The sequence below is a fragment of the Dryobates pubescens genome, chromosome 8 (assembly GCF_014839835.1).
Source record: "Dryobates pubescens isolate bDryPub1 chromosome 8, bDryPub1.pri, whole genome shotgun sequence".
Classification (NCBI taxonomy): Eukaryota; Metazoa; Chordata; class Aves; order Piciformes; family Picidae; genus Dryobates; species Dryobates pubescens.
Window position 1 is genome coordinate 28,822,164 of NC_071619.1, and position 26,748 is coordinate 28,848,911.

The following is a 26,748-nucleotide window of genomic DNA, read 5'->3' on the forward strand; positions in this document are numbered from 1 at the left end:
TGGTGGAACAGCAGAACAAGGGAGAAAAAAAAATAACCTTACCAGCTTCTCCTACAGTATACAGCTGAAAGGAAAACAAAACCCCCAGCTGCCGTATCGCATGCAATTGGTCTCTCAGAATGAAATGACTGAAAGGACTATGAAAGGCTAAAGTCTTACGGCCCCTCTGTTCAGCCTCTCTTCAGCTCCCTCTCTCCGAGCCTCCTCACAAAGCCATTCTCCTACTCCCTAATCCTCGCACGGGAAAAAGCAGTGCGCACCAAATGACTTCAGCAGAAGCGATTCTGCCGGGGGGTGGGGGAAGAGATGCTGCTGCCACTCAGTCATCCCCCACCACCCCCTCCCGCTGCACAGCAATCCTCAGGGAGGGTATCCAAACAAGATCACCGGGCACTTGGGCAGCACATCCCCTACGCAGACAAGCGTGTCGGGACAAGGCATGGAGAAGTGAATATCTCCATTCATCACCCGTGCAGCCACTCATTTCTGAAATGAGCACACCCCTGGGTACTTGCAGGAGTTCCCCACCAAGCCTGCAAGGAAGTACATTTCAAACAGCAAAACAACAACAAAGATGCTTCCCCAGAAAGATCAACAATAAAAAGCGTAAGAGAAAAGACCCCAAGTGACAATAAGGTTAGGAATCACCAAATTAAAAGCAACACTAAGAAAAAAAAAAAAAATCAAATAAAACCCCCAAACCAAACCAAAACCAAACCCAAACCAAAACCATTGCTGCCCCCCCTGAAATGCTTTGAATAGCATCCAGCTTATTTCATGTAATTTGTCTCAAAATCATGCCATAGATATTGAGATAACATCCTCTGCATCCTGCCTGGTTTTCAAGCAAGCATCAAATCTTTGTTGAAGAAATGCTGTTGTTGTATTAGTTTTCAATGCAAGTTTGATCTCTCTGTGAATTGTGAAAACTCAGAAACAGATAGCTGCCACAAAGTAAATCAAAGACCTAGGAAAGCAGATGGCACAATTTCACATCTTAAATGATGGTTGTGAGCCTTCTAGTAATAATTTATAAGGAGACTTCCTCCTGCTTGTTCCTCTGCTTGGCAGCATGCTGTTTGAGCCTTTCAAACAAAATAAATAGACTTCAAACCACCAGCTTCACACACACTAACACTTACCAATGCTATTTCAACCTGACACCAGCTGACTTTGTTCCTCTGTGACCCTGGACAGAAAGCTGAGGTGACAGTTTGATGGATGAGAGCTTCTTTTTTTTTTTTTTTCAGTATGGGTTGTGACTTCACAGCTCTGTCTCCCCATTATTGCTTAGCTGAGTGAGGAGACAGGAGCAGAGGAGGATCTTCCACCACACTGAGCCATTTTAACAGTGAAAATGAACCCAACGTGGGCAATAAATGTCTGGCACGCCTTTCACTTGCCTCAAAATCAGGGATCCCTTTCCAATTTTGTTAGGGTGTAAGTGGATAACAAAGAGGAGAGGAATTCCATCTAATGGTTTACTCCAAATTATGCTTTGGTTTAGGAAAATGACAACATCATCAGAGAACAATGGAAGGAGGAAGGAAAGAAGGACTTCTGTCTGTTTCATTTATGACCAAGTTCACACTTGGAGTGTGAAATTTGTGAAGTGTCTCTTAACTATTCTAACTACTTAACCAGGAATTTTGGACAATTATTTACTGGACAAAGGCCTCAATGCAGCAACCTGAGACAAGCAACTGCAATGTAAAAAATCCCCAATAATTATTTATGACCTAAAAATGAGCATAAACCATCACAGGATAGTCAATAGGTGCCCTAAAGAGCACATCTTTTAACAGACTCCTTAACACAGTAAATCAATTTTACCATTCAAAGGTAAGGCTGTTTAATGATCTATGCTCAGCCAACCTCTAACATATGGGTGCTGAATTTCAGGGATATTCTTTAGCTGCTTCACGTGATCTGTCTTCTGAGAAAGCAGTGTGGTGGCAATTCTGCAAAGCAGAAGTGGAGTGACCTGAGGAGAAGGAAGGATTACTATTAACAGTGAGGGAAGAAGACAGTAGAGAAACACAGTTAGGTAAAAGAAATAGAGTATTAGAGAGGGTCATTCTAGGAAGAAGGTTACTCAGATCAGTGTTTCACTTCAACAAGGGTTTTCTAAGAACATTTCTTTTGGGTTTCATCTCCATGGGCTCAGTCTAAACCCATTCTCTCTTTGCTTTTGATTCTGAGTTGGATGAAAGCAAGTATTCAGCAGTGCAGTTGAGTTCCCACTAGGAGTGTATGTATGAAAGTGAAGGTATCTGGACTGGAATTTCAAAGCATGTCAGGCAGCACTGGTGCATCTAGCCTGTGGACTTCAGCAAATGTGTCAGACTTTCTAAAGTTTGATAGAGGTGCTAAGTTAAAAAGTGTAAGAATAGGCTGTGGCTTGTAAAAGGTTAAACCTTCTTCCATTCTCCGTCCATTATCTGTAAGGAGCAAGAAGGATGTTGCTCTCTATAAACTGGGCAGAAAACACATTCCAAGTACTTTTCAGAGGCTTTGGCATACACAGCATGCTGGTCAGAGATGAGTCAACACCGTAATTTTGGCCATTAGGGTATAGCTCTTGTGCAGACAAGAAAAAGCCTTCATAATCCAGCCCAACCCCCACATCCCTCTGCACCAGCCTGGGCATGGGTGGGCAGTCTGGGATCAAGAGACATTCAAGATACAGACTCACCCTGATTTTTTTCCAAATGATGTTATCATCACGATTGTGCTACAGACTGACTGACAGGAATAGGCACATGGACAGGCACTGAAAAAACTAAAAGGCCCTCAAAAGTCCAACCACCAAGGTTTTTGTAACCCCTTCAGCATTTAAAGACAAACATCTGCATAAATAATTCCTGGGCTTAAAGCCTCAGGCTGTTAAGTTTTTCAGAGGAGACACATGTATTTTCCCTGTGGTTGCAGCACAGTTGGAATTCCAACTGTTGGATATTGCTATGATAAAATAATACATACAATGACTTAGGCAGTGGTATGCTTGCCCATATATCCAAAACAAAGAGAAATTAATATAGTTAACTTGGGTGTGTTAGGGAAGAGGAAGAAGCAGCAAGAAACAGAGTAGCATACTGACATATGGTATAAATAAATTTAGGAGAAACCGCCCTGCAAACTGCTGCAAGCAGAGGCATCATCATTGCCTTGTAGTTACTCAGACTCCATACAAGAAATCTGCTTACATGATCAAGAATTCGCAGTACTGAGCTGTAAACATAAGCACTGTTGCAGATTTACACCTCACCCCCACCAAAGATTTCTCCCAGGAGTTATCATCATATCCACATGACAAGAAAAAAAATAACCTATCCCTTTATCTGGACATAATCCAACCATGTACACAAGAAAAGGAATCGAACATTAGGTGTGGAAAATGCCTGAGTTAATACCATGGACTGCTTTAGCTGGGAGAAAACAGGAGATTTTATTTATACAGAATAACATCAGATGAAATCGTTGTTATCTAGGACAGACTTCAGACTATGCACTGAGTGGGCAGAGGATGCAGAAAATAATAATGTGGCTCAGTACTGAAGTAACAGGGGGAGAAACTGGGAAACACAGCTTAGCAAGGCTGGAGAAAGAGGACAGAATAAGTGAGACCCCACTTTCCTGCTTCAGTCTGCTGTGAGCTCTCACTCCAGGAACTGGAAGCACTGTGCTCCTCTGTGCCATCTCAGCAATAATTACCATCTCTCATTTAGACTCCAGCCCCAGTGGTCCAGCTCAGACTTGTAGACTGAGGTAAGGAATGGCAGAAAAAAAATGGAAGAAAAAAAAAAAAGAAGGCAAATCACCCAAAATTTAATTTGAATATTACGCTCTAATAATCAATCATTTTACCTTATTATTTTCCCTCAAGCTTTGCTAATCATTCTCTGTTTTTAATTCTCCAGAATTTCCCTTCTGCATTCATTTTGTAGATTTTAATTTGATTGATTAGTTTATCTCTCTCTCACATCAGCTTATTGATCCAAAACAATATAATCAATGTCATTACAAATGTATTTAAAGGTACTCACACATGGGCTTCCTTCTACTTACCTCCAGTAAAATATGGAATATTGTTTTTAGATTGTGTAAACATTGTGCCAAGGTTGTACCTAACTTGATCCCAACAAATGGACAAGTACAAATCCTGACAAGTAAGAGTCCAGTAACGATTGGCTGCAATGGAGACAGAGATGACACGGGAAAGGATACAGCACAGCCTACACAGTATACAGGTAAGCAAGCAGTGTTACCAGCAGCAGCTGTGGTGCTTACTGCCATATTTATGTCATCCACCTATTTTCTACCAAAGACTGAATCCCATTCATGCTCAAGTGTAATCACACTCTTACAATCCTTTAGGAGCAGTGATTGATAGTTTCTGTATGACTGTATATATTGACAGTTTCTGGAGCTAGCAGGCTTGTCTCCTGTGCCTGCCTATGAAACGGCAATGGATCAGCCTTACAGGAAAGAAAGGAAAAATGACAGCTCCAAATGCTAACTGGTAGGAAGAAGCTTCCAAAGGCCTATGACTGCATCTATGTAACTTGGAAAGAAGAGAGGCTCCCTCCTATGGTTAAACCGTGTAAAACTGTGAGCACCATCATGAGCATGGATTCTTCAGGCATAGTCACTTGGTAGGTACACTAGCCAGCACACCACCTTGAAAAAGAAAACTGTACAAATCCACTATTGCAAATACAAGACGTCTGGAAACTGGGGCAGGAATTTATGTTTTGTTTACACACAAACACAAATTAGTGGTAATAATAATCTCAGTATCATTATTCTTAGTTTTCAAATGAAATCTCAATGCCAGACCCAAACATTCTCCCTTCAGAAATCCTTTTACAAACGTTTTGTTATGCTTTTGTAATATTTTAATAGCTAAAACAGTATGGCAGCCAGAGAAGAGCCTCTGTCAGGATTAAACATTGGACAGAGGAAAACAGTGAGGATACACTGCATGAAATAACCACACCCATTTAAAGTCGTCTCAAACCCACTGGGAATGTAAAGCTTACCAGTGAAGTGTAACACCAGAAACAGATTATATGATTTGATCCTTTGTAAGTTATACTTAACTTCTATACTTACTTAACTTATAAGTTATTCTTAGCTTTTGTATTTTGCTTTCTTACACTACAAGGTAAAGATTCTGAAACTACAGACTTTGAATTAATAGACTGAAGGGTTGAGAAATGACAGCTTTACTTATCTTAAAGATGTAGTAGCATCTGTATCCTGAGTCTAATAATGCCACTGAACCAAAAGAACAGAGACATGCCAAGAACAGGGTGGGGGGAAATGTTTAAGAAAATACTCAGTTGTTCATTTTTGTCTTGAAACAGACTGTGGTTTTTAAATTTCATTGTTATCAATAAGTAAACTCTTTTGGCAACTCTGTCTGGGCAGACCAATTTACATTCAAGGCTACCAGACCTAAAATGGGTTGTCAAGAATTCTTGGTTTCTATTGTTTGTAAAGCAAAAGAACTTCTGAATGGAAAAAAAAAAAAAAAAAAAGAAGAATTAAAATGTTAAAAATTAAAATCATGGACAGTCTGCTGAGGGAAATAATACAGTTTGCTCTAAATTAATGAGGCTTTGTTTTGAAACAAACAAACAAAAAAGGGTACACTGTTTAAAAAATATATTCCTTTAACTTATTTCACCTTTTAAGTGGCTCTAGTCTTGGTTTTTCATTTGTTTTGGCCTCACTGCCTGTGAGCACAACAGAAGATGTGACTGAGTACAATAAACAGCCTCTTGACTGCAAGAATTTTACAGTGGTACCTAGAGCACCTGCACCAGCACACTTCTCACTAATGGACTACAGTAAATGTTTATGTCATTTCCAAGAGAGTTTATTGACGTGAACAAAACTTCTAGCAGATAGATCATCCTTTGCAACAGTTCAGCTCTGCAATAAAATGAAGCCTGACACATACACAGAGCTCTGAGGCATCTTAGCTTAGTGAAAAGGGGAATATAAAATTAACCTGGACCATGTGGTGGGAAGTGCCATTTGTCCTACACAGCAGCTTTACACAGAGAGTCACAGCTTTTATGGAAAAAACAACAACACAAAAAACCCCAAACCACAACCAAACCCCAAAACAAACAAACACCAAAAACAAAACAAAAGAACCCAAACCAAAACCCAAACCCACAGCTTTCCTTTTTCAATAATTCTTCCATTCATCTGCAATGAAACCTCATATTTGATTTTAGCCTTCACACACCAACAAACATTGGGCTTCCTGAAGGAGCTGAGGGGCTGTTCCAACTCCCTGTGAAGCCAGAAGGACAGTAGATACCAACTATATTGAACCATGACTGGATGGTTTAAGGGCTGTCTTCCAGAGGGTCACCAGCACAGTTTCTCAAGTGGTGAACTGCTATTGGATCAGGACTTGATCCCAAGGGGGCACATGAAGAAAAAGCTTAGTGAGAGCACTTACTGTGCATGTAATACCAGATGGCTTTGAAGCAGTTTTCACTGTTTCAGCCTAATATTATCTAAAAAGTTGACCTGGTGTGAACTGTGGCAGAGTTTTATGTACATTTATTTACACATGAGCAAATATGTTATGAGCATCATTACAATGAGAGTGTACCTTAAAGAGCATAATACATAAAGCAAAACATTCATGAGAGGAAATGGGCTTTAAAAAGCAATTGCCAGCAGCAGTCTGGGCACCTCATATTTCACATGTAGCATATAAAACAATTGTGCATACCATCTCCATCCATTTATTCTGCCATTGCTCTGCTGAATTATTTAAAAAGGAATTCTTTCTCAAGGCAGGGCATAAGCTACAATTATATTAAAATAAAGAATGAGATAAACACATAAATCTAGCTATTGCACTAATCCCTGCTACAAAGCTATTCACTTGCCAGCCTCCTCCTCATCTGCTTTACCAGTTCCCTGCCTCTGTTCTAAGAGGCTACATCTCTTTTTTTCCAGCACAGAGCTGTCCCAGGTCATAACAACTCTAAGAAATAACTTGCTGGATAGAAGCCTTCATATTCAGAGGTACACTGCACCAGATTTCACAGCCTTTTGGTCCTTCTTCCATGTGTTCTCTTATACAAGGACTTGGAGGACAAACTAACCTAATCATCACACTGTAAATCCACCCCAAGTGAAATTCAGTTTGAACTGTAAGTATTATTCACAGTATAACAGTAAGTACAACATTTCAATTACTGTACTCTGGCAACATCCAGTTTTCCATAATGAAGCTAATTAACTTGTTTTCCACGTGATGAAGTAATGGAAACAGCATTAGAAGTGCTTGAAGCAAGTTACATAGGAAAAAAATGCAAAGCACCCTGGTTTTCAGTCGCAGGTCATTTCAACCCACGCAGCAAGCACACAGTGGGACTGTCTCAAGGATGAGATGCAGCCCCTCTCATTCACACAAATAGTTCCACTGAATTCAACAAGGTTACTGGAGTGAATCTATATTAATCACAGAAGAAACTTTATTAAATAATTCAGGCATACCATTTTTATTTTTTTCCTGATGATTAACTGCAGTAACATGTGGGGGTTTTCCCCCTGCACACATGGACTTATTATGCAGACATATATATGTGCATATACATCACTAAAATTACACCTTCTAAATCACAGCTGAATAAATGTCCCTTTATTTTTCTTTTAATTGCCAGAGGAGCCTGACAGCATGCTTCTATTTTTCTCTCCTTGGAGATCTCACAGAGCATTTAAACCAAGTGAAGTCTTGAATATGCACCTTATTTAAATAAGAATGGATGTGAATATTCTCTTTGGCAGTCGCCGTGCCTCCAAAGACAAATGTTTTTTTCCTACTCTGAGCCTTGCACTCTGGCTTGGAAACCACTGAGCCCATTTCAGCTGGGCTGGCAGGGGTCATGATCCCTGAGGGAGAAGGTCAGCTCCGTGGCCTGGGAGTAGGGGGCAGAGGAGGAGGAGGGTGACCCCACACATCACACATTGTGCTCGGAGGCTGGAAGTCAGCCCTGCTTATGCTGGATCACGCAGAGAACGAGCCTGACACGTCTGACTGCCAGAGGTCACTTTCCATCGTGGGGATCCTTTCATACAGGCAAACCTCTTTTCTGTGCCTTTCTGTCACTTGAATAGTGACTGGGACAACAAGAATGGCTCACAGGCAGCGTTTTGGGGTAGTGATGAACACATTTTCAAAGAGTATTTGAAGAGAAATAATCATGGGCATCTTGCCATTGCCACAAAAATAAATTGCATAATATGTCATAATGCTCCTTATCAATAAGCAATGGGTGGCAGTGGAAAGGACACTGTGGAGAGAGACGCTAGGTACCAATACAGAATGATGAAGTTTGCACTCCACGTTTGTTCTATAGAGTGCTTCCACCATGACCTTGGGTAATCCTGAGCTCACTGCTCTCTCCTTACTTGTCCTTCTAACTGGGATATTTTTCCCTCAAAAGGTAAGCATTGTTAGGATAAAGCCATTAAACTTTACGAGATACCTGGATATCCTGTGGAGGAGTATCATAAAAAAAGCCTTTGAGTCTATAAATAAAATTATAGAAGATATATATGAGAGATTACCCTACAAGGTCTACAGCTTAACAGATACAGCTTGATTTTTTGTTTTGTTTTGAATTATTTAAACAACATAGCCCTGTTATTGGTGTTATAAGAAATAAATTGGTGGGTAGAGCTGTTTTCAGTCTTTAGATGTATTTAGCATTTTTATTGTCACACCCAGGGGCATTAATAGTATCTTTCAGAACTTATTCATACACTACTAGTCAAAGAAAGTATCAAGAGCTGTTCATTGGTGCGTTGCTTTTACTGCTGGTTTTTTCACCAAATGAATAGAAACAAACATAAACCAGAAGAGAGATTTGTAGTGTGTAGAAATTATCTAGTCATTTGGCCTACACAGAACTTCAAAAATGAAGTATTCACTTACAGTTTAATCCATTTGAATCCCATTCAACAAATCATACTGTCTTCAGTAGCAGAGAAAGGTAAGGTGTTGAACAGCCACCAGCTGTGCTGAAAGAGCAAACCAATTCTGTACCACCCTTCACAACATGCCAGAAGTGCTGGCACACTTTCTCCACACACACTGGCCCAATTGCCAGCTTCTTGCCCAACTTTATTCACCCTTTGTAGTACTACAAAGAAAAGTCTAGGATGAGTGAGCAGATACACACACACTCTAAGCACACACCTAAAAGCCAACACAAAATCTCAGCTACACAAAAATAGCTGGAAGCCTTATTATTGCATTCAATGGGGGCAACGTCACAACCTGTGCCAAAGCAGGTGTATGCAGCATGCACCAAGCTGCTCCTGCACACATCGACATCCTGAAGTAGCATTAGAGAGCTGGCTGCAGCAGTTCTAGTGTTGAACCTGTTGCTGATCTGCACTGTCAAAAATTGTAGGACTCGGTCTCAAGCTGTGCCAGGGGAGGCTTAGGCTGGATGTTAGGAAGAAGTTCTTCATAGAAAGAGTGATTGGCCATTGGAATGTGCTGACCAGGGAGGTAGTGGTGTCACCATCACCGGAGGTGTTTAAGAGGAGACTGGATGAGGAACTTGGTGCCATGGTTTAGTTGATTAGATGGTGTTGGATGATAGGTTGGAATCGATGATCTGAGAGGTCTCTTCCAACCTGGTTAATCCTATTCTATTCTATTCTATGTGGCTTGTGCCTCATTCCTATGCCAAACAGTTCTAGACCCTTTTAGCCTTCAACACCCAGTGTGCACCTAAGGTTGGTGAGGAAAACACAGAAAAAGATGAGACTACTTCTGTTTCTTCCCATCTCCCTTAAGAGTTAACACCTCCATGGCCACAGAGTATGTGCTAGGTCGAAATTTCCAGTGAGCAAACATTTTCAGTTATACATTGCAGCAGGGATTTATGTTAAATACAGTGGGACTGTAAATCCTTAGATGACCAGTTTTAGGCTGTGAAAGACAGTCATCTACTATGCTGGTACAGTGTCTGGAATAATGCACTTGTCAAGTAAAACATGACACAAAAATAATAGTGTATAATGTAATATTTCACTGTGAATAATAAAATGAAGCACTAAAATTAGAGCCAAAATTGACATTTAGGTGGGTAGTAGAGGTAGGTATGGGTGCACACCCTTCCCTTTTGCAAAGAAAGCGCTGTTAGGACATTTACCTACTACTTATCTCATATGTATCCCTGACAGTCACCATGAAGAAAAAAGGGAGAGTAAATTCCATTCATACTCTCAGCAGATATATGAAATGATACATGAAGCATGGATGCTATGGGTTGGTGAAAGTGAACTCTGAAGTGTCTGCTTTTGCAAAAGCCTTGGTAGTCACTCGAAACAAGGTGGGGGTTGGGGAAATTACCCTTTGAAACTACAACAGGCCATCTATGTGCAAATAGTGGCTCTGGGGTGTAGGAAGAGTTAGGAATTTGGGACATTAAATATTTTTTCACCAGGAAGTTAAGATTTATTAGGAAAGCTAAACATTTAATGAAGATTTGCAGCTTGGAGTTTTGAGTATGCCTCTCATCTAAAGTGACTGTCAAAGACGAGCTATTTCAGGGTCAAATCTTGGGGGGTTTTCTCCTTCTAGAGAACAGCCTTAAAATATGCTTCTGCCTTTTTTTTTCCCCACTCCCCTAAATCCCTTAAAATTTTAATGGCATGGGAAAATTGTTCCTTGCCCAACTCTCATGGTGAGTGGCTGGCAAATGACAGGAAGACACAGAATGCAAACAGCTGGATTCAATCACTGCACTTAGCAAATCCATGAAATGTGGTTGTGGATGCACTAGGTACTTTAAACCCCAGTAAAGAGAGTCCAGACTCCAGGACTAACATCTGGCACTAACAGAGTTATGAGACTATCAGGGAACGTGGCACATCCCACACCCAATTAACAGATAGTTGAATTAATCACGCTGTAATTAACATAGATGGGTAATGATCTGTGCTTTGCTGTCTTTAGAAATAAGTATTCATAGGCAAGAAGGCACAGCAGATCCCCGAGCTGTCCTACTGAGATATTGGTACTTGGCAAACAATAAAATGAAAGGCACTCCCACCCTTTCTGAAACACAGTACATGTTTCTACAGTAAAACTGTTTCACTAGCAGCATAATTCAGTGGGAAATCATTACAGATTTACAGAGTCATAGATTACATCAAGTTGGGAGGGACCCTCAAAAGTCATCTTGTCCAACCCCTGTACAGTAAGCAGGGACACCTCCAACTACATCAGGCTGGCCAGGGCCACATAAAGTCCTATCTTGAACATCTTCAGAGACATGGCTTCCATCACATCTCTAGGCAACTTGTTCCACTATTTCACCATTGCCCCTTGTTCTATTACTACAAGCCCTTCTGAACAGTCCCTCCCCAGTCAGTCCTCTTCAGATAATGAAATTTAGCTCTAAGGTGTGCCAAGACCCTTCTCTTCTGCAGACAGAACAGCCCCAATTCTGTCAGCCTGTCTTCATACGAGAGGTGCTCCAGCCCTCTGATCATCTTCAGGCCCTTCTGTGGACTAGTTCCAGCAGATTTGTGTCCCTCTTGCACTGGGGCTTCCATAGCTAAACACAGTACTCCATGTAAAAGAAAACACATCTTCTAAAGACAGATAGAACCTCAAAAGAAATGTATTTCTACCCTCCAGTCATCTTGCCTTCTAAAATCCATTGTTTCAAGTGCACATGTCCCACCACATGACTGAAGCTAATGGTTAGGATGAGTCTCTTCACACAATCATGTAACAGGACAGTATTTTTGAAGTTGTTATCATTTTTTTCCTAATGGTGTTATCAGATACAGAAGACTCCAATTCGAATTCAAGACCAAGATGTGGATGAAACTTAAAGAATAAACATACCAAAGCTGACAATTGCTATAATTACAGCATGTTTTGTTAAACTAAAGTTGAATACAACAGGACAAGCAGGCGGAGACTCCATTGAACCACTGTCCTGCACAACTGACATTCTTCTCTAATCCTCACTGTGTGTCCCATGCTTTGCATCTTTACCTTATCCAATGCCTATTTTGCCTTTCTGTTCCTTTTTGTCTCTTTTTGCTAAAGACAATGAGAAAAATAAACAAGTGAGAGTCAGGAGGCTATGTCAGAGGTACGCTGGAGATTTGGGGATACAAAGTGATGTCTCTGACACTTTTACTCGTAACAGATGAAAGTTGCACTTCAAGTGAATTATGGGGGTCACTCCCTCACATGCACATTTAGTGTGTTTTCCACATGTCACATGAATCTACTACATATCTAAGGGGAAATACCACATTTTTCTGTGCATAGTAAGAAATTACATCTGATGTTTTACATTCAACTCCTTACAAACATTTTCATTTGTCTTCAGAGGACATACATACAAACCAGGAAATAATTAAAGAACTCAATGCTCTCCAGAGAATGAGATGCTAAAAGTATATGCATGCTACACTGCCCTGGATATGAAGTCTGCAAGTCCTCCCATTTTCCTAATTACTGGAGAGTACCTGCCTAAATCATAAGCATAGCACAAAAAGAGCTCTGATTATATACTCAATACCAAGGGCTTAAAAATAAGCTTGACCCACATCTGAAAGTTCCAGTCAGAAGAGCACCACAATTCTGCTGAATCTTTAGAAACATTCAGAGATGAGAGCTCCTGTCCCACACTATTATGTCATGCACGTGCATCACAAGTGAAAATATAATCAGATAAGAAAAATGAAGAAAAGCATGATTTTTCTAAACAGATTAAGATGTCTTTGTTAGTACAAAGTGTCAATGACATCCCACTAACACCAGAACACTAGCAATCTTTCATCTGCTTCCTGGTAGCTGGGATAACAGAGTTTGGACTTAGTTTTTTAGAACACAGTTTCAAATATACTGTTCAGTGGCTTCATTACAAAGATTAGTCAACCATTCCTCCACAGCCAGGCCCTCAAATGTGTTTATATATGAAAGGCTGTGGTCATATAAAGTTCACATTTCAAGCCAAGCTTTTGGCATATGAATGTAAATGACCCAAGAGAGATGAAATGTTTTGCCTAATAGCAACTCAGACAAGAAGAATCCTATCTCTGATTATGTAGCTCAAGCTAGGAGCCTGGTAGTCTTGACTTGGTAGCCTATCTATGATATTCCCTAGCTTGCTGACTCTGTATGCACTGCTGTACGTTGCCAGAACAGCAAGTCAGTAGTCACCAAGAGCAGTGCAAAACAGCAAAGCAGCCTCATTATTCCTCCAGGTTTACAGCAAATTCCTTTTATGGAGCACAGCTCTCCATAAAACAACACAGAAGACCTGAGAACAGTGCTGAAATACAAAACTAAGAGATACCTGCATATTTCTTGAGTCCCTCCTGAATACTTAAAATGCCTAACTGCGAAGGAAGACAACCAACTCCTTTAATTTCCTAACTGGCCTTCCACAGATGAGCTATACATTGAATGTGGACTCTCAAAATGCTTCTGAAGATTTTGATAGTAGTTATTTGTAGTTTAAAACTTTAAGATCTCCAACAGAGAAAGACCTGTTAGTAGCTAGAAAGATGATAGCATTGAAGCACTTTCCTCCTGGTATTTCAGTGAGAGTAGTGGAAGACACCTTTAAAACGATAACTATAATAGCCCAGAAGCTGTTCCTCCAGGAAAAAGAAACAAAGAAAAGAACAAGCCAATTCTATTTAAAATGAAAGCCTGCTTGGCCTAGTGAGCTCTTTTTCAAAGCTTTCATTGCTTACACAAGCATTGACTCATTAATGATCTAAATGGTAGGTAGTATCTGAAGGACCTCTTGTCATCCTCAAATACCTCCTCCACACCTTTAAACTGCACATACTGAAAACTGTTAAAGCAGCATTCATGGGATCAGATGTGTCCCAGACAGAGAATGGTGAAGTATAACTGTAGTCATTGCTAAAGAAAACAAAACAAAACCCAACAAAAAACCTAAAACAAAAGCAGCAAAACCCACACCACAAAAAAAAAACAAAAAACCACAACACAACAAAACAAAGAAAATGAAAATGAAGGAAGTTAAAATGCTGTCTCTTCCTAGTCAAACATTGTTCATCCCAGACAACACTCTGAAGTCTCATATAACAGCATGCAAATCATTTGATTTACAAGAAAAGATCTGTTTCTTAAAAAAAAAAAAAAAAAAAAGAGAGAGAGAGAAATAATACCCAAGGCTACTAATTACTAAATGGGTTAGCACATGCTTATATGAACCTGTACAAAACCTTACCAACCTTACAGAAAACAATTATTGCCAAATGTGATGTCAAGTCCCCAGCATGGAAGTAAATCTTCTAAAGCTTTCACTCATCTGCCAGACAACCTCTTATCCACTTAACATTAGAAGCCTTTCTGATTTTCAAAGCAGAGTTGAAAGTTATTTTCTTCCATTTCTGGAGTTTTCGAAACTTAACTTCGCAAAAACTCTAATGGAATAATCTGCAGTTTTTTAAAACACTCTCTCCCTTTAATCTTCTGATTCTCCTTTTTCTTTCTGGCTGAGCTGAGAGTGTCATTTAGAAGATTATTCTTTTCAGTATTTCCACCCTGCAGTAGTGAGAGTTGCCAAGGAAAGAAACAAAGAAAGAGAATGCTGCTCCTCTCCAGCTCCCCAGCTGTCAGGACAATAAGTTTAGGATTACAAGGGTAAGTACTGTATCATATTGAAGAACCAAAGTCACTTTTGCAACCACTTCACAAAAAAATTCTGCAGAGGAATGCATTCAACAGGATTTATGAGCTTGAGTTTCAGTAAAAGTAAATTAATAAATATAATTTGGTCTAGAGATGGAACAATTGCAGCAAAACCATCAGTCCTGCCTGTACTAAAATGAAATATGCACAAGCAACCCTTGATTTTTCAGGGCTGCATCAATGGGCTGTTCAGCTTGATTGTAAAGGCAAAGATAGGAGCAAACCACCACTTGTCTGAAGATAAACAAGAACTGTTTGTGGTGTTATAGTTCAATAGACCTAAAAAATTAAGTAAGTAAACAACTTTTGTGGTGGATTAAACAGATGCCAGGCTCCTTTGGCCAAGAGAAAACAACCAAAAGCAAAAACCTATGGGAAGTGGTCAGTTTATCTCCCTCCAAAAAGGCATAAATACCTGCAGGTATAACACACTGCTTCAGAAGGAAAAAAAGTTGCTGTACCATCAAATTTTCTAGTGTTGTCTTCTGCCACGAGGACTGTTCTTATTGAGAGTATGCACTGCTCTGAAATTATCCCAATTAAAGCAAGAAGTTCTTAAAGAAAGGGCTAGAAGAAAATATTTTTATTATGTGTAAAAGTCTTGAGTTACAAATTGAAGGTATGTGCCACTGAAACAGCCTCCAACCAGAGTATCATACTGAAACGTAAGAAACATTGGCTCTGACCAAAGAGCCAAGAACACAGAACCAGCTGAAAGATGAAAAAGGTGAGATCACCACTGCAAATCAAGCATGGGGCAATATGCCTGACACAAATGATCCTGATTCATGGGCATTATAGTGTTTATGTACATTTTAACTGGAAGCCAAGTTTTAATTCTTGTTTCAAATTGCTGAGGAAAAACAATGAAACAGTGCAATGATGTGCAACTCCCAAACATATTCACTAAACCATTTCTGATTATCTCTTCTGATTATTAACAATAAACTGATAATTTATACTAATTAATTCAAATCATAGCCTTGTGTTTCTGTGACCAACAACTTTGCTCTTGGCTATTCTTCAGGCAACATGCTGGATGCCTGTATTTCTGAAAACCATTTTCCAGCCTGATTAGTCCCTTTTCAGAGCAAAACCAACTGCAGCTTCCAAAGCTAGTAAAAGATCTGTGGCCACTTAATGCTCACAAATTAATAGGTTTAAACACAAATTCAATAGTTTTTCCTCCCTACTCCCTAGACAATTCTCCAGGAATGTTTATATATATACACACACACACACACACACACGTATACACTGTCAGATAATAAACAGTTCTTATGACTATTGGGAGAAAATACACACAACAAAGCATCAAGAGTAGAAGCAGTTTCATTTTGGCAACATTTTTGAGATCATTAAGGTTGACTGCAGAGAAGTTGAATTTCCGCTCTTACAGCTCTGCAGAGCTGAGCAGTTTAAAGCTGACAATGCATGGTCCTGCAAGTTCATCTTATATTTTACCAGCTGGGCACTGTAGCAATGAAAAAGTAAGTAACTGTTCAGTGTGAAGCAGTGCCACTGCTTCTTTCTATATACTTTTTACTACCTTCTAAAAGAAAATAATATAGAAATATTTTCTGCAGTTTGGGTTGCCTGATGCTTTCCCACATGTAACAACAGAGGAACACCACAATCAATGTTTCAGTGCACCAAGTGTACCAAAGAGAAGCATCATGGTTTTCAGCCTTTGCTGCACATCGTTTGGATGGACATTGGTAGTGAGAGCTTCATAGTGCAGCTAGGAAGAAAACTCATTATGTTCAATTTTATCCTAAATTCTTTCATGATGAGAAGTGTTTCCCATATAGTGCTGTGAGAATTTTGCTTGCCTAATTTGTAGCAGGGCCCATCTGCCTCCTGGTCACAGGAACAAGACTTACTATTCACTTCCATGGAATCAAAAATAAGGCCAAGAACTGGGCAATACCAGAGATGGTTGTAAGCCATCTGTCAAGATGTGATGCCCAGATTCAGGGCTTCAGCTTAGCTGAAATCCTAATGACTCGAGGAACCTGTGTTAAACTAAATATTTCTCATTTAGTTTTGCTTTCTACCTAAAAGCACACAACAAACTGTCACGGATGTTAAAAGTTTCATGCACCTTGTGAGCATCTGAATTCTTTCCTGTCAAACAGCCTAGAAACACTATTTAATATGTTTGATTTGCAGAAAGCACAGACATAAAATGGAAAGAAAACAAACATTTTAACACATCTGTGATTCTCCTGCTGCTTGACATGTTATTTACTGCTTTCCTAAGTCAGTAGCTTTGTTTCCTCACTGTAAATTAAACACCAGTGGTTAGTCAAAAAGTTTTCTCTTGAAATTATTTTGCCTTTTTCCCCTCTCTTCCATTGCTTAAAAACTGTATGTCTAGCTGCTTAACTTATACTGGACTGCTGCTCCAAATGGACAGAATATGCTTGTGCTCCGTGTCATAATGAAGTAAACAGAAATCTTAACAGAAACTTCAGTGGCAGCTGAATGGAGCCTGTGACATGCACACTGATGACTGCTAAGTAGTGCCAAGGACAATTAATCATACGTTTTGGATTTGGTTATTTTTAGATTGTTCATAACACTGCACTATTTTGAAAGACAATAAGATAAAGTAAGAAACCAGAGTAATTACAGTTCAAAATTCAATGCATGTGTATGAGATCAGTTCCTTCCTCTACCATAGACTGCCAGTGTGACATTAGGCAACTTGCTTTTGTCCAGTGTCACAGACTATACACCTTGTGCAGGAGTGTGGGGAAATAATGTCAATGGAGATATAGCAATGAAAGCAACTGAGGCTTCATCCAACATTTAAAAAAAACAGGCAAAAACCTCAAGATAAACATATATGTATAAGATAAAAATACAGAACTTCACTGTCAGCTGTGCTATAGTAGCCTGCAAGCAGCCACTGGCATAATGAGAGGTGATCAATAAGAAGCAGTGAGGAATAATCTCAGATTTCATTAATCTTTGCCTATCAATGTATACTTAATATTTGGAAGTTGATGCTGTCAGCTATATAAATGTCTAGCAAGAAGTATAACCAGAAACAGAAGCAAAGGGAATCATCAGACAAACGTACTGAAGAAGAGAGATGTGTGCTATAGCAGTTACTGTCTTTGACATCATCTGTGAAATACCAGCCTCTTGGTAGTGTGGGAAGCATAAAAATATCAGGAGCAGTAGCTGAAAAGCAGCTAGGTTGAACACTGCAGTATTCCATTCAATGAAAAAAGGTTCATACTTTCAGTGGGAGAAGGATAGGGCTTTAAGCCTAATCTTTCAGCTACTCTCTTTTAGGAAAGCAAAAGGAAGAAAACCTAGAAATGGTTGTGCCAAGTGCAGCTGCTCCTCCATGAAAGTATATGAAAAATGTAGCAAGAAGTCTTTGGCCCAGTTGCTCTCTCACAATCTTCCAGACAGCAAAGAGGCTGAACTGAGAAAGCTGTTAAATGCTCAGAGGTGGTATGTAAGTCTTTCTGTTATCCTGTAGTCAATTAGCAGTACAAATGATTTTCTTTGACACTTACGTGGCATTGACAGTAGCATAAGCCTTCCCTTGTGAGTCCAGCCCTTCAATCAACTAAAACATTGCCGGTTAGCTCTACTGGCACTTTCAGTTGAGAAGTCAATCACTGAAGTACTTACGGGGTTGAGGGTTTTCCTCAAAGGAAAGGATTTCAAACTGAATGATGTTTCAGGTTCAAAGGAAAGTGAGAAGCACTTAAGTTTTCTACTTAGAAGTACTTCATGAATTATATAGACAGAGATTCTCCAATGAACCATCCTGTAAACTCCTTCTATATCCTGAGGGAGGACGTCTGGAACCTTGGCTCCAGATCTGCGCCTGTCCTTCCTATTATCATTTGTGAATTCGGATTTATGAGATTTGGATCTGGTCAGAGTAGGCTTTTTGTGCATTTCTATAGCCATGCTATGTTATACTAGCTCAAAATGTTTACTCTCAAATGTACATGGGTTTTTTCCAATGGGAGGTGAATATTAAAACCTGAATATTTTTACATTTTTGATGTGTAGAAGATGAAATACCATCCCAATTTATTGTACTTTTAAAACAGAGATCAGAACATACAACATTTGTAAGTCCTCTTATTGTTTATGACTCAATGCAGACTAGAAGAACACATGCCTGTAGCAGTTAAATATGTATTCTGATTCTCAAACAATTTACATATTTACAAGCCTCACTAGCTCTCTGCTTCCTCTACCTCTGGCTACAGATTTCAAATCATCTGCAAATGTCGATGACTTGTCAGTGCCTGCCCACTTGTTCAGAAATCAGCAGAACAGGCTCCTAGGTCAACAGCTAACAATGGCAAGTTCTGTTTTCTACAATTCCCAGCCCAATCTTGCATTCCTGAAATGCCATGGGGATTTTAGATACTCGAATCTTCTTGTCAAAGCAGAATAAAAAAGTAACATGCTGTCAGCATATTTTTGTCTCTGTTTGAACTTAGTGATTCAGTTGCTTTCAGGAGATTCCCCAAAGTGATGAGCTCAAAAATGAGGGTTTGATTCTCTTGTTTCACACAGATTACTTTAATTAAGCAGAGATGTTATTTGTATTAATATATTAATTTTCATGTTAAAAGCAAGCAGGGTTTTCTTGGAAAATTGAAAAGCAATTGAAAAGTTGGTAACTGAAGATGATTTCTCAGGGATTTAATTTTGCCACCACACTATGACTCCACACAAGAAGGCTCACAGATCAACTCTAGCTCTGCTGCATCTCCCTTCTGCTGCCCCAGACAGGGAAGACCCCAGCGTCACATGGGCAGGAATGGCCAGCAGCTGGCAGCAGCTTCTCAGCCCTTTACCAGAGCAGGGGTGCCCCTCCTCTGCCTTACGAATTCTCCTCACAAACCTCTGTAGAAATGAATCCCATTGGAGGGCTTCACTTTCCTGCTAAGCCTGGTTGAAGCAGGTCCATCAGTTTTCAAATCTGCCTTGGGGAAAATGGCACATGCACACACATAAACCCCTAAAACCCAGATACACAAAGTTCAATGAGGAAATCAGGCCAGACCCATCTCATTCTCCCAAGAATGTAGGAGGGAAACAGAAAACCCATGGAAGGCCAAGCACTTGCCCTGGTTTTGGCAACCATAAAGCCCCAAATCTTAATTTTCAGCACAAGGAATGCAACATTGGTCAAATGAGTTAGAAGCAAATTCCGACAAAGGAGGGGAGGCATCTCTCTGGTGCTTCACAGGCTGCTCAGAAACTTCAGCTACTGCAGCAGTACCAACAAAGGTTTCCACAATACTCTTCCCCTCCTTCTGCTTTGTCCAGATAATGATAAAATAATGTAGAGAGTTTCTCCAAGCTTAAAGGAGAACACTAACATTGTAAGGGGGCCAGTAGGCACCACACACTGCATTATGGGTCCTAAACATTTTTCAGTTAATTCTGCTGCTAAATAGGACACACTTAACACCAATCTTCCTCCTTTGAAAACATCACCCTGACTGATGACAAAGCTGGAGAAGATAAGCACAGCAAAACACTGTCAGAGGAGATGTAGAGGATACATATTAACTTTGATGTAAGCCTTTTATGGCATACATAAAAATAAATGATCTTAAAAGTTGATACCAATCACTGAGCATATATATGTGAAATCACAAGAGCCTTCAGTGAGTTATAGATCAGCATCTGAATAAAAGGACTCATGCACTGCAGCTTTGGATAAATCACATTTACATAATCCAACTGTGCTCCTCTGCACATATCTCTGCAAAGCATCATTTCATTATCAAGACTGTTTCTCCTTGTGAAATATAAATCTTGCAGTAGGGGCCTGCTGAGATGCAGAGCTGAGTGTAATGTGATTCTACCGCTCTAATTAAGGAGGCAGGCTCAATCTCAAAGTAAATGTCGATCCTTGTGATTAGAGAAATTGCCTCACTGGCATTTTCTTTACTACCTAAAGAAAGCACCTTCAGAGCCATTCTTTTCTTTAAATGCCAAACTGCAGTTTCTGGACCTGGGTTACTATTCAAGTTTATCTCCCTTCTTATTTGCTCTATCATAACCTCAATTTCCTCATTTTCTCCTTATTAAAAGAAAAATATTATAAGGTAACATTATAGTGGGTGTATACTTAGAGAAGTATAATAGGCATATAACATTACCAAGATGTATAATTTAAACCAACTTTTTAAATGAATTTTTTTTAATAAAATTAAGCATAAATCAAATTAAGCCATTTAGATGCAAGCAATTAGAAAGCAATTATTCAACAAAAGCAGGCTTGAGAAGAGGAAAGAGAACAGAATAATCTAGAGCTCTCCCTAGCTCATGTCAGGGCAAAACCATGGCCTAGCATGTAACAAAGTAAACCACTATTATCCATCCCTTTATTGATTTAGAAGACTAATTGTCTTGCAGTTCAGTGAATGAAAGCACATAGTTTCGAACCCATGAGACTGACACTTTTCCCCCTACTGTCTGAAAACATTTTCTACAAATATTTTATTACTAAATCTTTCAAACAAAGCAGCTGCAGCCTGAGATCCTTGCTCTTTCTCTTAGCAGGACAGAGAACCAAATCTAGAACAATCTGTTTCCTCAGTGTGTTGGGATCCATTGGCTCCGATTCTCTTCTCAGCTGCTTTTCATACCGATCCCATCACTACCTGTGTGGCAGGATCTCCCCTTGCATCAAGTTCCCATAAGCAGAGTGGGTGAAGCACAGGAGGCATAGCTTAGCACTGATTACAAGTTACTTCTGATAAACAGAAAAGTGTCATTTGATTTTGCCTGTAGCTCTTTGGATTACAGGCAAAAATTCTCTTCCCCACACAAGTAGAGATTTCCAGTAGAAAGCAAACCAGGCATGTAAGGTGGTACTGTGCTCTACCCTGGCCTGAATGATTGGGATCCAAGAACGACAAGTCAGACCTTAATTAGCAGGTTTGAATCCTTATCATTACCAGGACACCACAGTCATGCCAAACTTCTTCAAATGATTTGTCTAGTCAGGAATGGATAAACATCTTATGAGAGGTGCCTTCAATTCACTGTTCTGTAAAAAGGTATAGAGGCTTTTCAAGACTACTCATACAGAGTTATTCTAAGCATAGTACCAAACGTGAGTTTGTTCCTCCTGAAGATTTGCTTTGTTCTTATTCTAAAGCCAAACCACGCTTCATGTATTGTTTGTAAGTTTTATACCAAAATTAGAAACTCTAAGCAGGATAGGATCATTTTTGCTGATCAGACACTGGATGTTAGGACTCCAGACCAGTCCAGCATTTGCATGCTTCCTTGGCTAATGAATAGAAATGGAAAGAAATATCTGCAGCACTTCCCTCAAAAGCTCCTATGCTGCATTTCCTCATGTTGAAATTCACTCACACTGGAGCCACTGATGACTGCATCCTCAGATCTTTTTTTCTTTACTGTTTAAGAGTGTCAGTATCCATGAGCCATGAATCAGACAAATGACTCCTTAAACCATACTTCACCTGACAGACTTTTCAGGGGTGGTCCTGAATCTCTCTGTTAAAATGCTCATTCTTGGGTTACACTGCATTCACTAGGTGAGGATCTATATCTTCTCAGCTTTGTGGCTCTGAAGAGGGAAATAGCTCAGCATGCGAGAACTTATTTCACGTTCAAGGAGAGAATTGATTACACACAGGAAAAAAAAACCACAAAACAAGATGGTTGCTACATGCTAGATAAAGTAGCAGTGCTTCTAATTAGAGGAGTGGTGATTCATTCAAAAATATATTTGACAAACAGCTGCTAGAAAGAAAAACTTTCTAGGTGGAGTGATGTGCATGACAGTGTTGGGATAATTTCCATCTCAGCTCTCACTTGATTTTAGCCAGCCAGAAAACAAGTTTGTTCCTAAAGTAACCATATTCCCTTCACCTCTACTCCCAAAATATTAAGATGGTATCCAGTTCATGGCAAAAGAAATAAGCACCTTCATTCTACTTTCATTAACTGGTATTGCCTTTTCTTGAAGACTCCTCTTGTCAAAACATGTTTAACTTGTAGCACTTCGCTATTAGTAATGATGTTAACAACGGCCTGTCAAATTAACTAAAAACAAGTGAATTAGGATTGCTCGTGATACAGACAGAAAGCCTGATGGGAATGTCAAAACTAACAGAATAGTTTCAACTCTGGTGGTCTTCTAGGATTATATACAACATACTTTGAAAGGTCAGAAACAGTTAATCAGCTTAACATAGAAGTGTCGATCAGAATTGTCACTTCAGAAAGATTTCCAGACAAAATATATGGCTTGGTTTCTACAGAGAGGGAAAAAGGGCAAGCAAAAGCAAAAATAAAAAAGGCAGAAGAAAAAGCAAAGCTTATTCTATGACAATGCACCAAGGAGATTTTGCATATTCTCTTATTATCTTATGTTCCTCACTGCAGACCTATTTAGACATAAAAACATACACGGAGTTTAGAAGGACCACAATTCATTCACTCACCACCACAGCAAAGTAACTGCTTTATCTTCCCTAATTGATCAGAAGAGTTGGAAAAAAAAATATTTTTTGATCCCAGGGTTTTCTTTAGGAATGAAAGGGTTTTCCAGCACTCACCACCACCAAAAGGCAAATAAAATCTTCAATAAGAAAAAACATCCAATGGCAGCTTTGGGAGGATACACACAAAGACCTGAATGCAAACCTCTAATTGTTTTGAGAGAATAGCCCTGTATCTCCTGACCAGAAGGAATGTTGTTCTTTGTTCATCCTGTTTTCAACTACAGATATGCAACAACAAATATTTCCAACAAACCAACCCTCCCTCAAAAAAAAACACAACCAACACAAACACCCCCAAACAAACACCAAAACATCCCCCTCACCCCCCAAAAAAACCCCAAACCACAAAAAACCACCACCACACAAACCACAAAAGACCACTTGAAAATCAACATCAGGGAAAGGGGTTGCACATCTTCTGGAGAAATGCAGTACTGCAGATTCCACTGATGTGCTTTCTTAAACCCAAATTTCATATTAAAATATATATCTATGTCTTGGCCTGTCACTCCTAACAATGCTCTAATCTGCCAGGATGACAGTAATATATTTATTATTAAAGTACCACAGTAAGAAGCAGAAGCTTCTCTGCATTTTCAATGCACGCAATAGATGTTGAAGCTCCCGTTCTTACGCCATGTGCACTTCGTGTAAACACCCCAAAATATTCCAGTTTTCAAGGTTTTGGAAATAGAAAAGTAAGATGAGGTTTATGTCTTGAGACCTGCCTCTGGGTCACAAAAGGAGAATTCAAAAGAAAGAGACAGTTAGTTGCTAAGAGACTACAGCTACAGAGCACACGCTGTTATCTAATGGCAGGCAATGAAGGCTTTCCAGTAAGAGACTGTGTAATGTATCTCTAAGTACCAATAACGCCTGTCATTTACTGAGGCTAAAATGCCATAATAATAGTAGGGGAGGCCCTCCTTGTAAGCTAAAGCACACAATGACTACATTAAAAAAAAGAAGTGTGAGGACTAAAATCTTTTGAATGAATCTAAAAGCATATGGAGAATTAATGTAGGCAAACTCATAATTTGGTAAGTAACCTCTCTGTTACTAATTTGGTGATACTAATCCTCATCTTGTGATCAGTGATGTAATATTCCACAACGCTGAAGCAGGCAGAAGAAAGCATTCAGTACTAGCTTGATAATCTGAGAGCTAAAAGTGTTCTGTGTGATGTTCAGATGACAAAATGCCTACTCTGGTCTACAAGGAGCTTCAAACTGGCAGAATCCTGGTTAGAACAAGCCAGCTTTAGACTTCACACATGTTCATATAATGTTGGAAGCATCAAAAAGGCAAGCTAGTTCAACATTTATTAGATTACAATAGCCAAGAAACTTTAAAAAGTAAATTTCCATTTAGAACTCCATTTTCCACGTCAATTCTATTCATTGTTTTACACTGCTGGAGGTATCTCAGGAATATTATAAAGACAATGCATGGCATTGCTCCTGCAGCTCCTTTGCTCTAAAATGTTTCAGATCTTTTCCTTAAGTGAACTATTCCTTCTGCCTCCCTCCTCCCTACTCTCCTCAATCAGCATGAACAGATAGAAGAGTAGACAATCCAGGAGCTGTAAGCAGTAACCAGCCTAACTAATCCTAAACTAAAATACTGCTCTACCCCATGCCATTGTCTTTTTCCAGACTAGACTGCCCAGAAGGAGAGCGAAGCTCTTGATCCTGGACATCAGCTGATGTGAATAACGATGCTCCCCTGAAGCTGTAAATCTGGTGCATGTTGTTCATCCACAGAGCTACAGTAAATATTTGCTTCTTAGCAAGATTATTGAACTAATCAAGTGTAATTGTTCCTTTGCTGTTATTGTGGTCAGTTGCATATGCAGCTGTCATAAATGTACATTCCATTCTCAGGCCAAGTTTCTCAATGAAACAAAACATTGTGACATTCTTCTCTTCATGTGTGTGTTTAATTACTGATGAAAAGAATGGGGCTTACACATGTGAACTAAAGAACATGTCTGTGTATTCACCCAAATGACATGAGAAATCTCCCCCCATAAAACCCTGAAATCATTAATTCAATTGCAATATTTCCTTCAAATATCCAGAAATAGAAAAAAATTTAACCTCTTGAATTCTGTTGTCTTTTTGGTCACCTGAAAAGCCTAACTACATCTTCAGAAAACAAATAACCTTCATCATAAAACATATACACATAATACATAGTGTCCACAACTAAGAAAGAACATATACACATAATACATAGTGTCCACAACTAAGAAAGAAAAGAAATCTAGAAAGGCAAATCTCTTCTGCAGTCTACAGTCAAGCTCGTAATGAGAAAGGCAATGAACCATGCATTTCATTTTTAAGAATATTCAATCAGAACATTAAATTGCATTATGATTGTAAGAGGCTGCTAAAAATACACATTTTGCTTTATATCCATGAAGTCTTTAAGTGATTTAATAAGGTAATAGGATTTCTACATTAAACCTGCAAATACTTGTGTATAATCCAAACAGCAGATGTGTGTGTTTATGTGTTTGTGCATTTTAAACAGAACTGGGTTTACCTGTGAATAAATTCATTAAGAATGACAGTCCTCTGAAAGTGATCTTTGTAAGAGGAATAATCATAGTTCTGACTCCACTATAGTCATTGCCAAACCTCCATTTGCTTTTAAAATCTCCATCTATCCTCCAAGTGTGCTACATATAAGGATATTCTTAGATAAATATAAAAGCAAGACCAGCATAAGCCCAGGTGCTGAAATAAGAATCTATGACTAGAGCTTCCACTTGTTACAAAACTCTTACTACTTCTGAAAAGGGCAGAATGCCTCAAACATCAAATAAGGTCTATAAATTACACTGCATTATTGTGAGGAACTACCCCCAGGTTATCTGTCTCCTGATAATGCTCTTCATAGCACTAAAGAGATAGGCTACAGAGAGCATCTGTTGTTTTGGATTTCATTTAAATTGTGAGAAAACTACCTGTTTGTTCCAACAGAACAAAGCACCCAACCTCAGGTATGTGCTTTGTTGAGGTTTTTTGGGTGAAGGAGAGGAGCAGGATTTCCTCAGCCTCACTGTACAGGTTGACATTATAAGGAAAAAGGATTGTTTAAGTAAAGGAGAACAAGCAAAATACCCCTTTGAGAATTTAACACATTACACACATAACGTGCTCTTTGTAATCAAGATCTATGTTTCAAATAAGCAGTTAAAACTTTTCCTGAGCAGGTTACAAATCCCTAAAAATGTTGCCTAAACTAAAGCCGCTTTGAACTTTCTGTGATGGATTACATGTGGAAGGCTGTGAAAGGAAGCTGGGGGCTAACACCTGTTCCAATGGAAAAAACAAAGTTCAAAGTTTCTGGCTCTGGAAACTCAATTTGTGGCCCTGAATTTTAATTTACTATAATTTGACACCAAAGAGTACTTCTAATGCAATAATCCAGACATCTGAAAAAATG

The 26,748-nt window shown here is 39.3% G+C and overlaps 1 protein-coding gene across 1 annotated transcript in view; it reads right to left on the minus strand.

Annotated features, from left to right (window-relative positions):
- The window catches only part of MID1 (midline 1), a 211,475-nt gene that overhangs the window by 154,319 nt on the left and 30,408 nt on the right, over positions 1-26,748 (minus strand). The gene's annotated exons all lie outside the window — the stretch shown is intronic.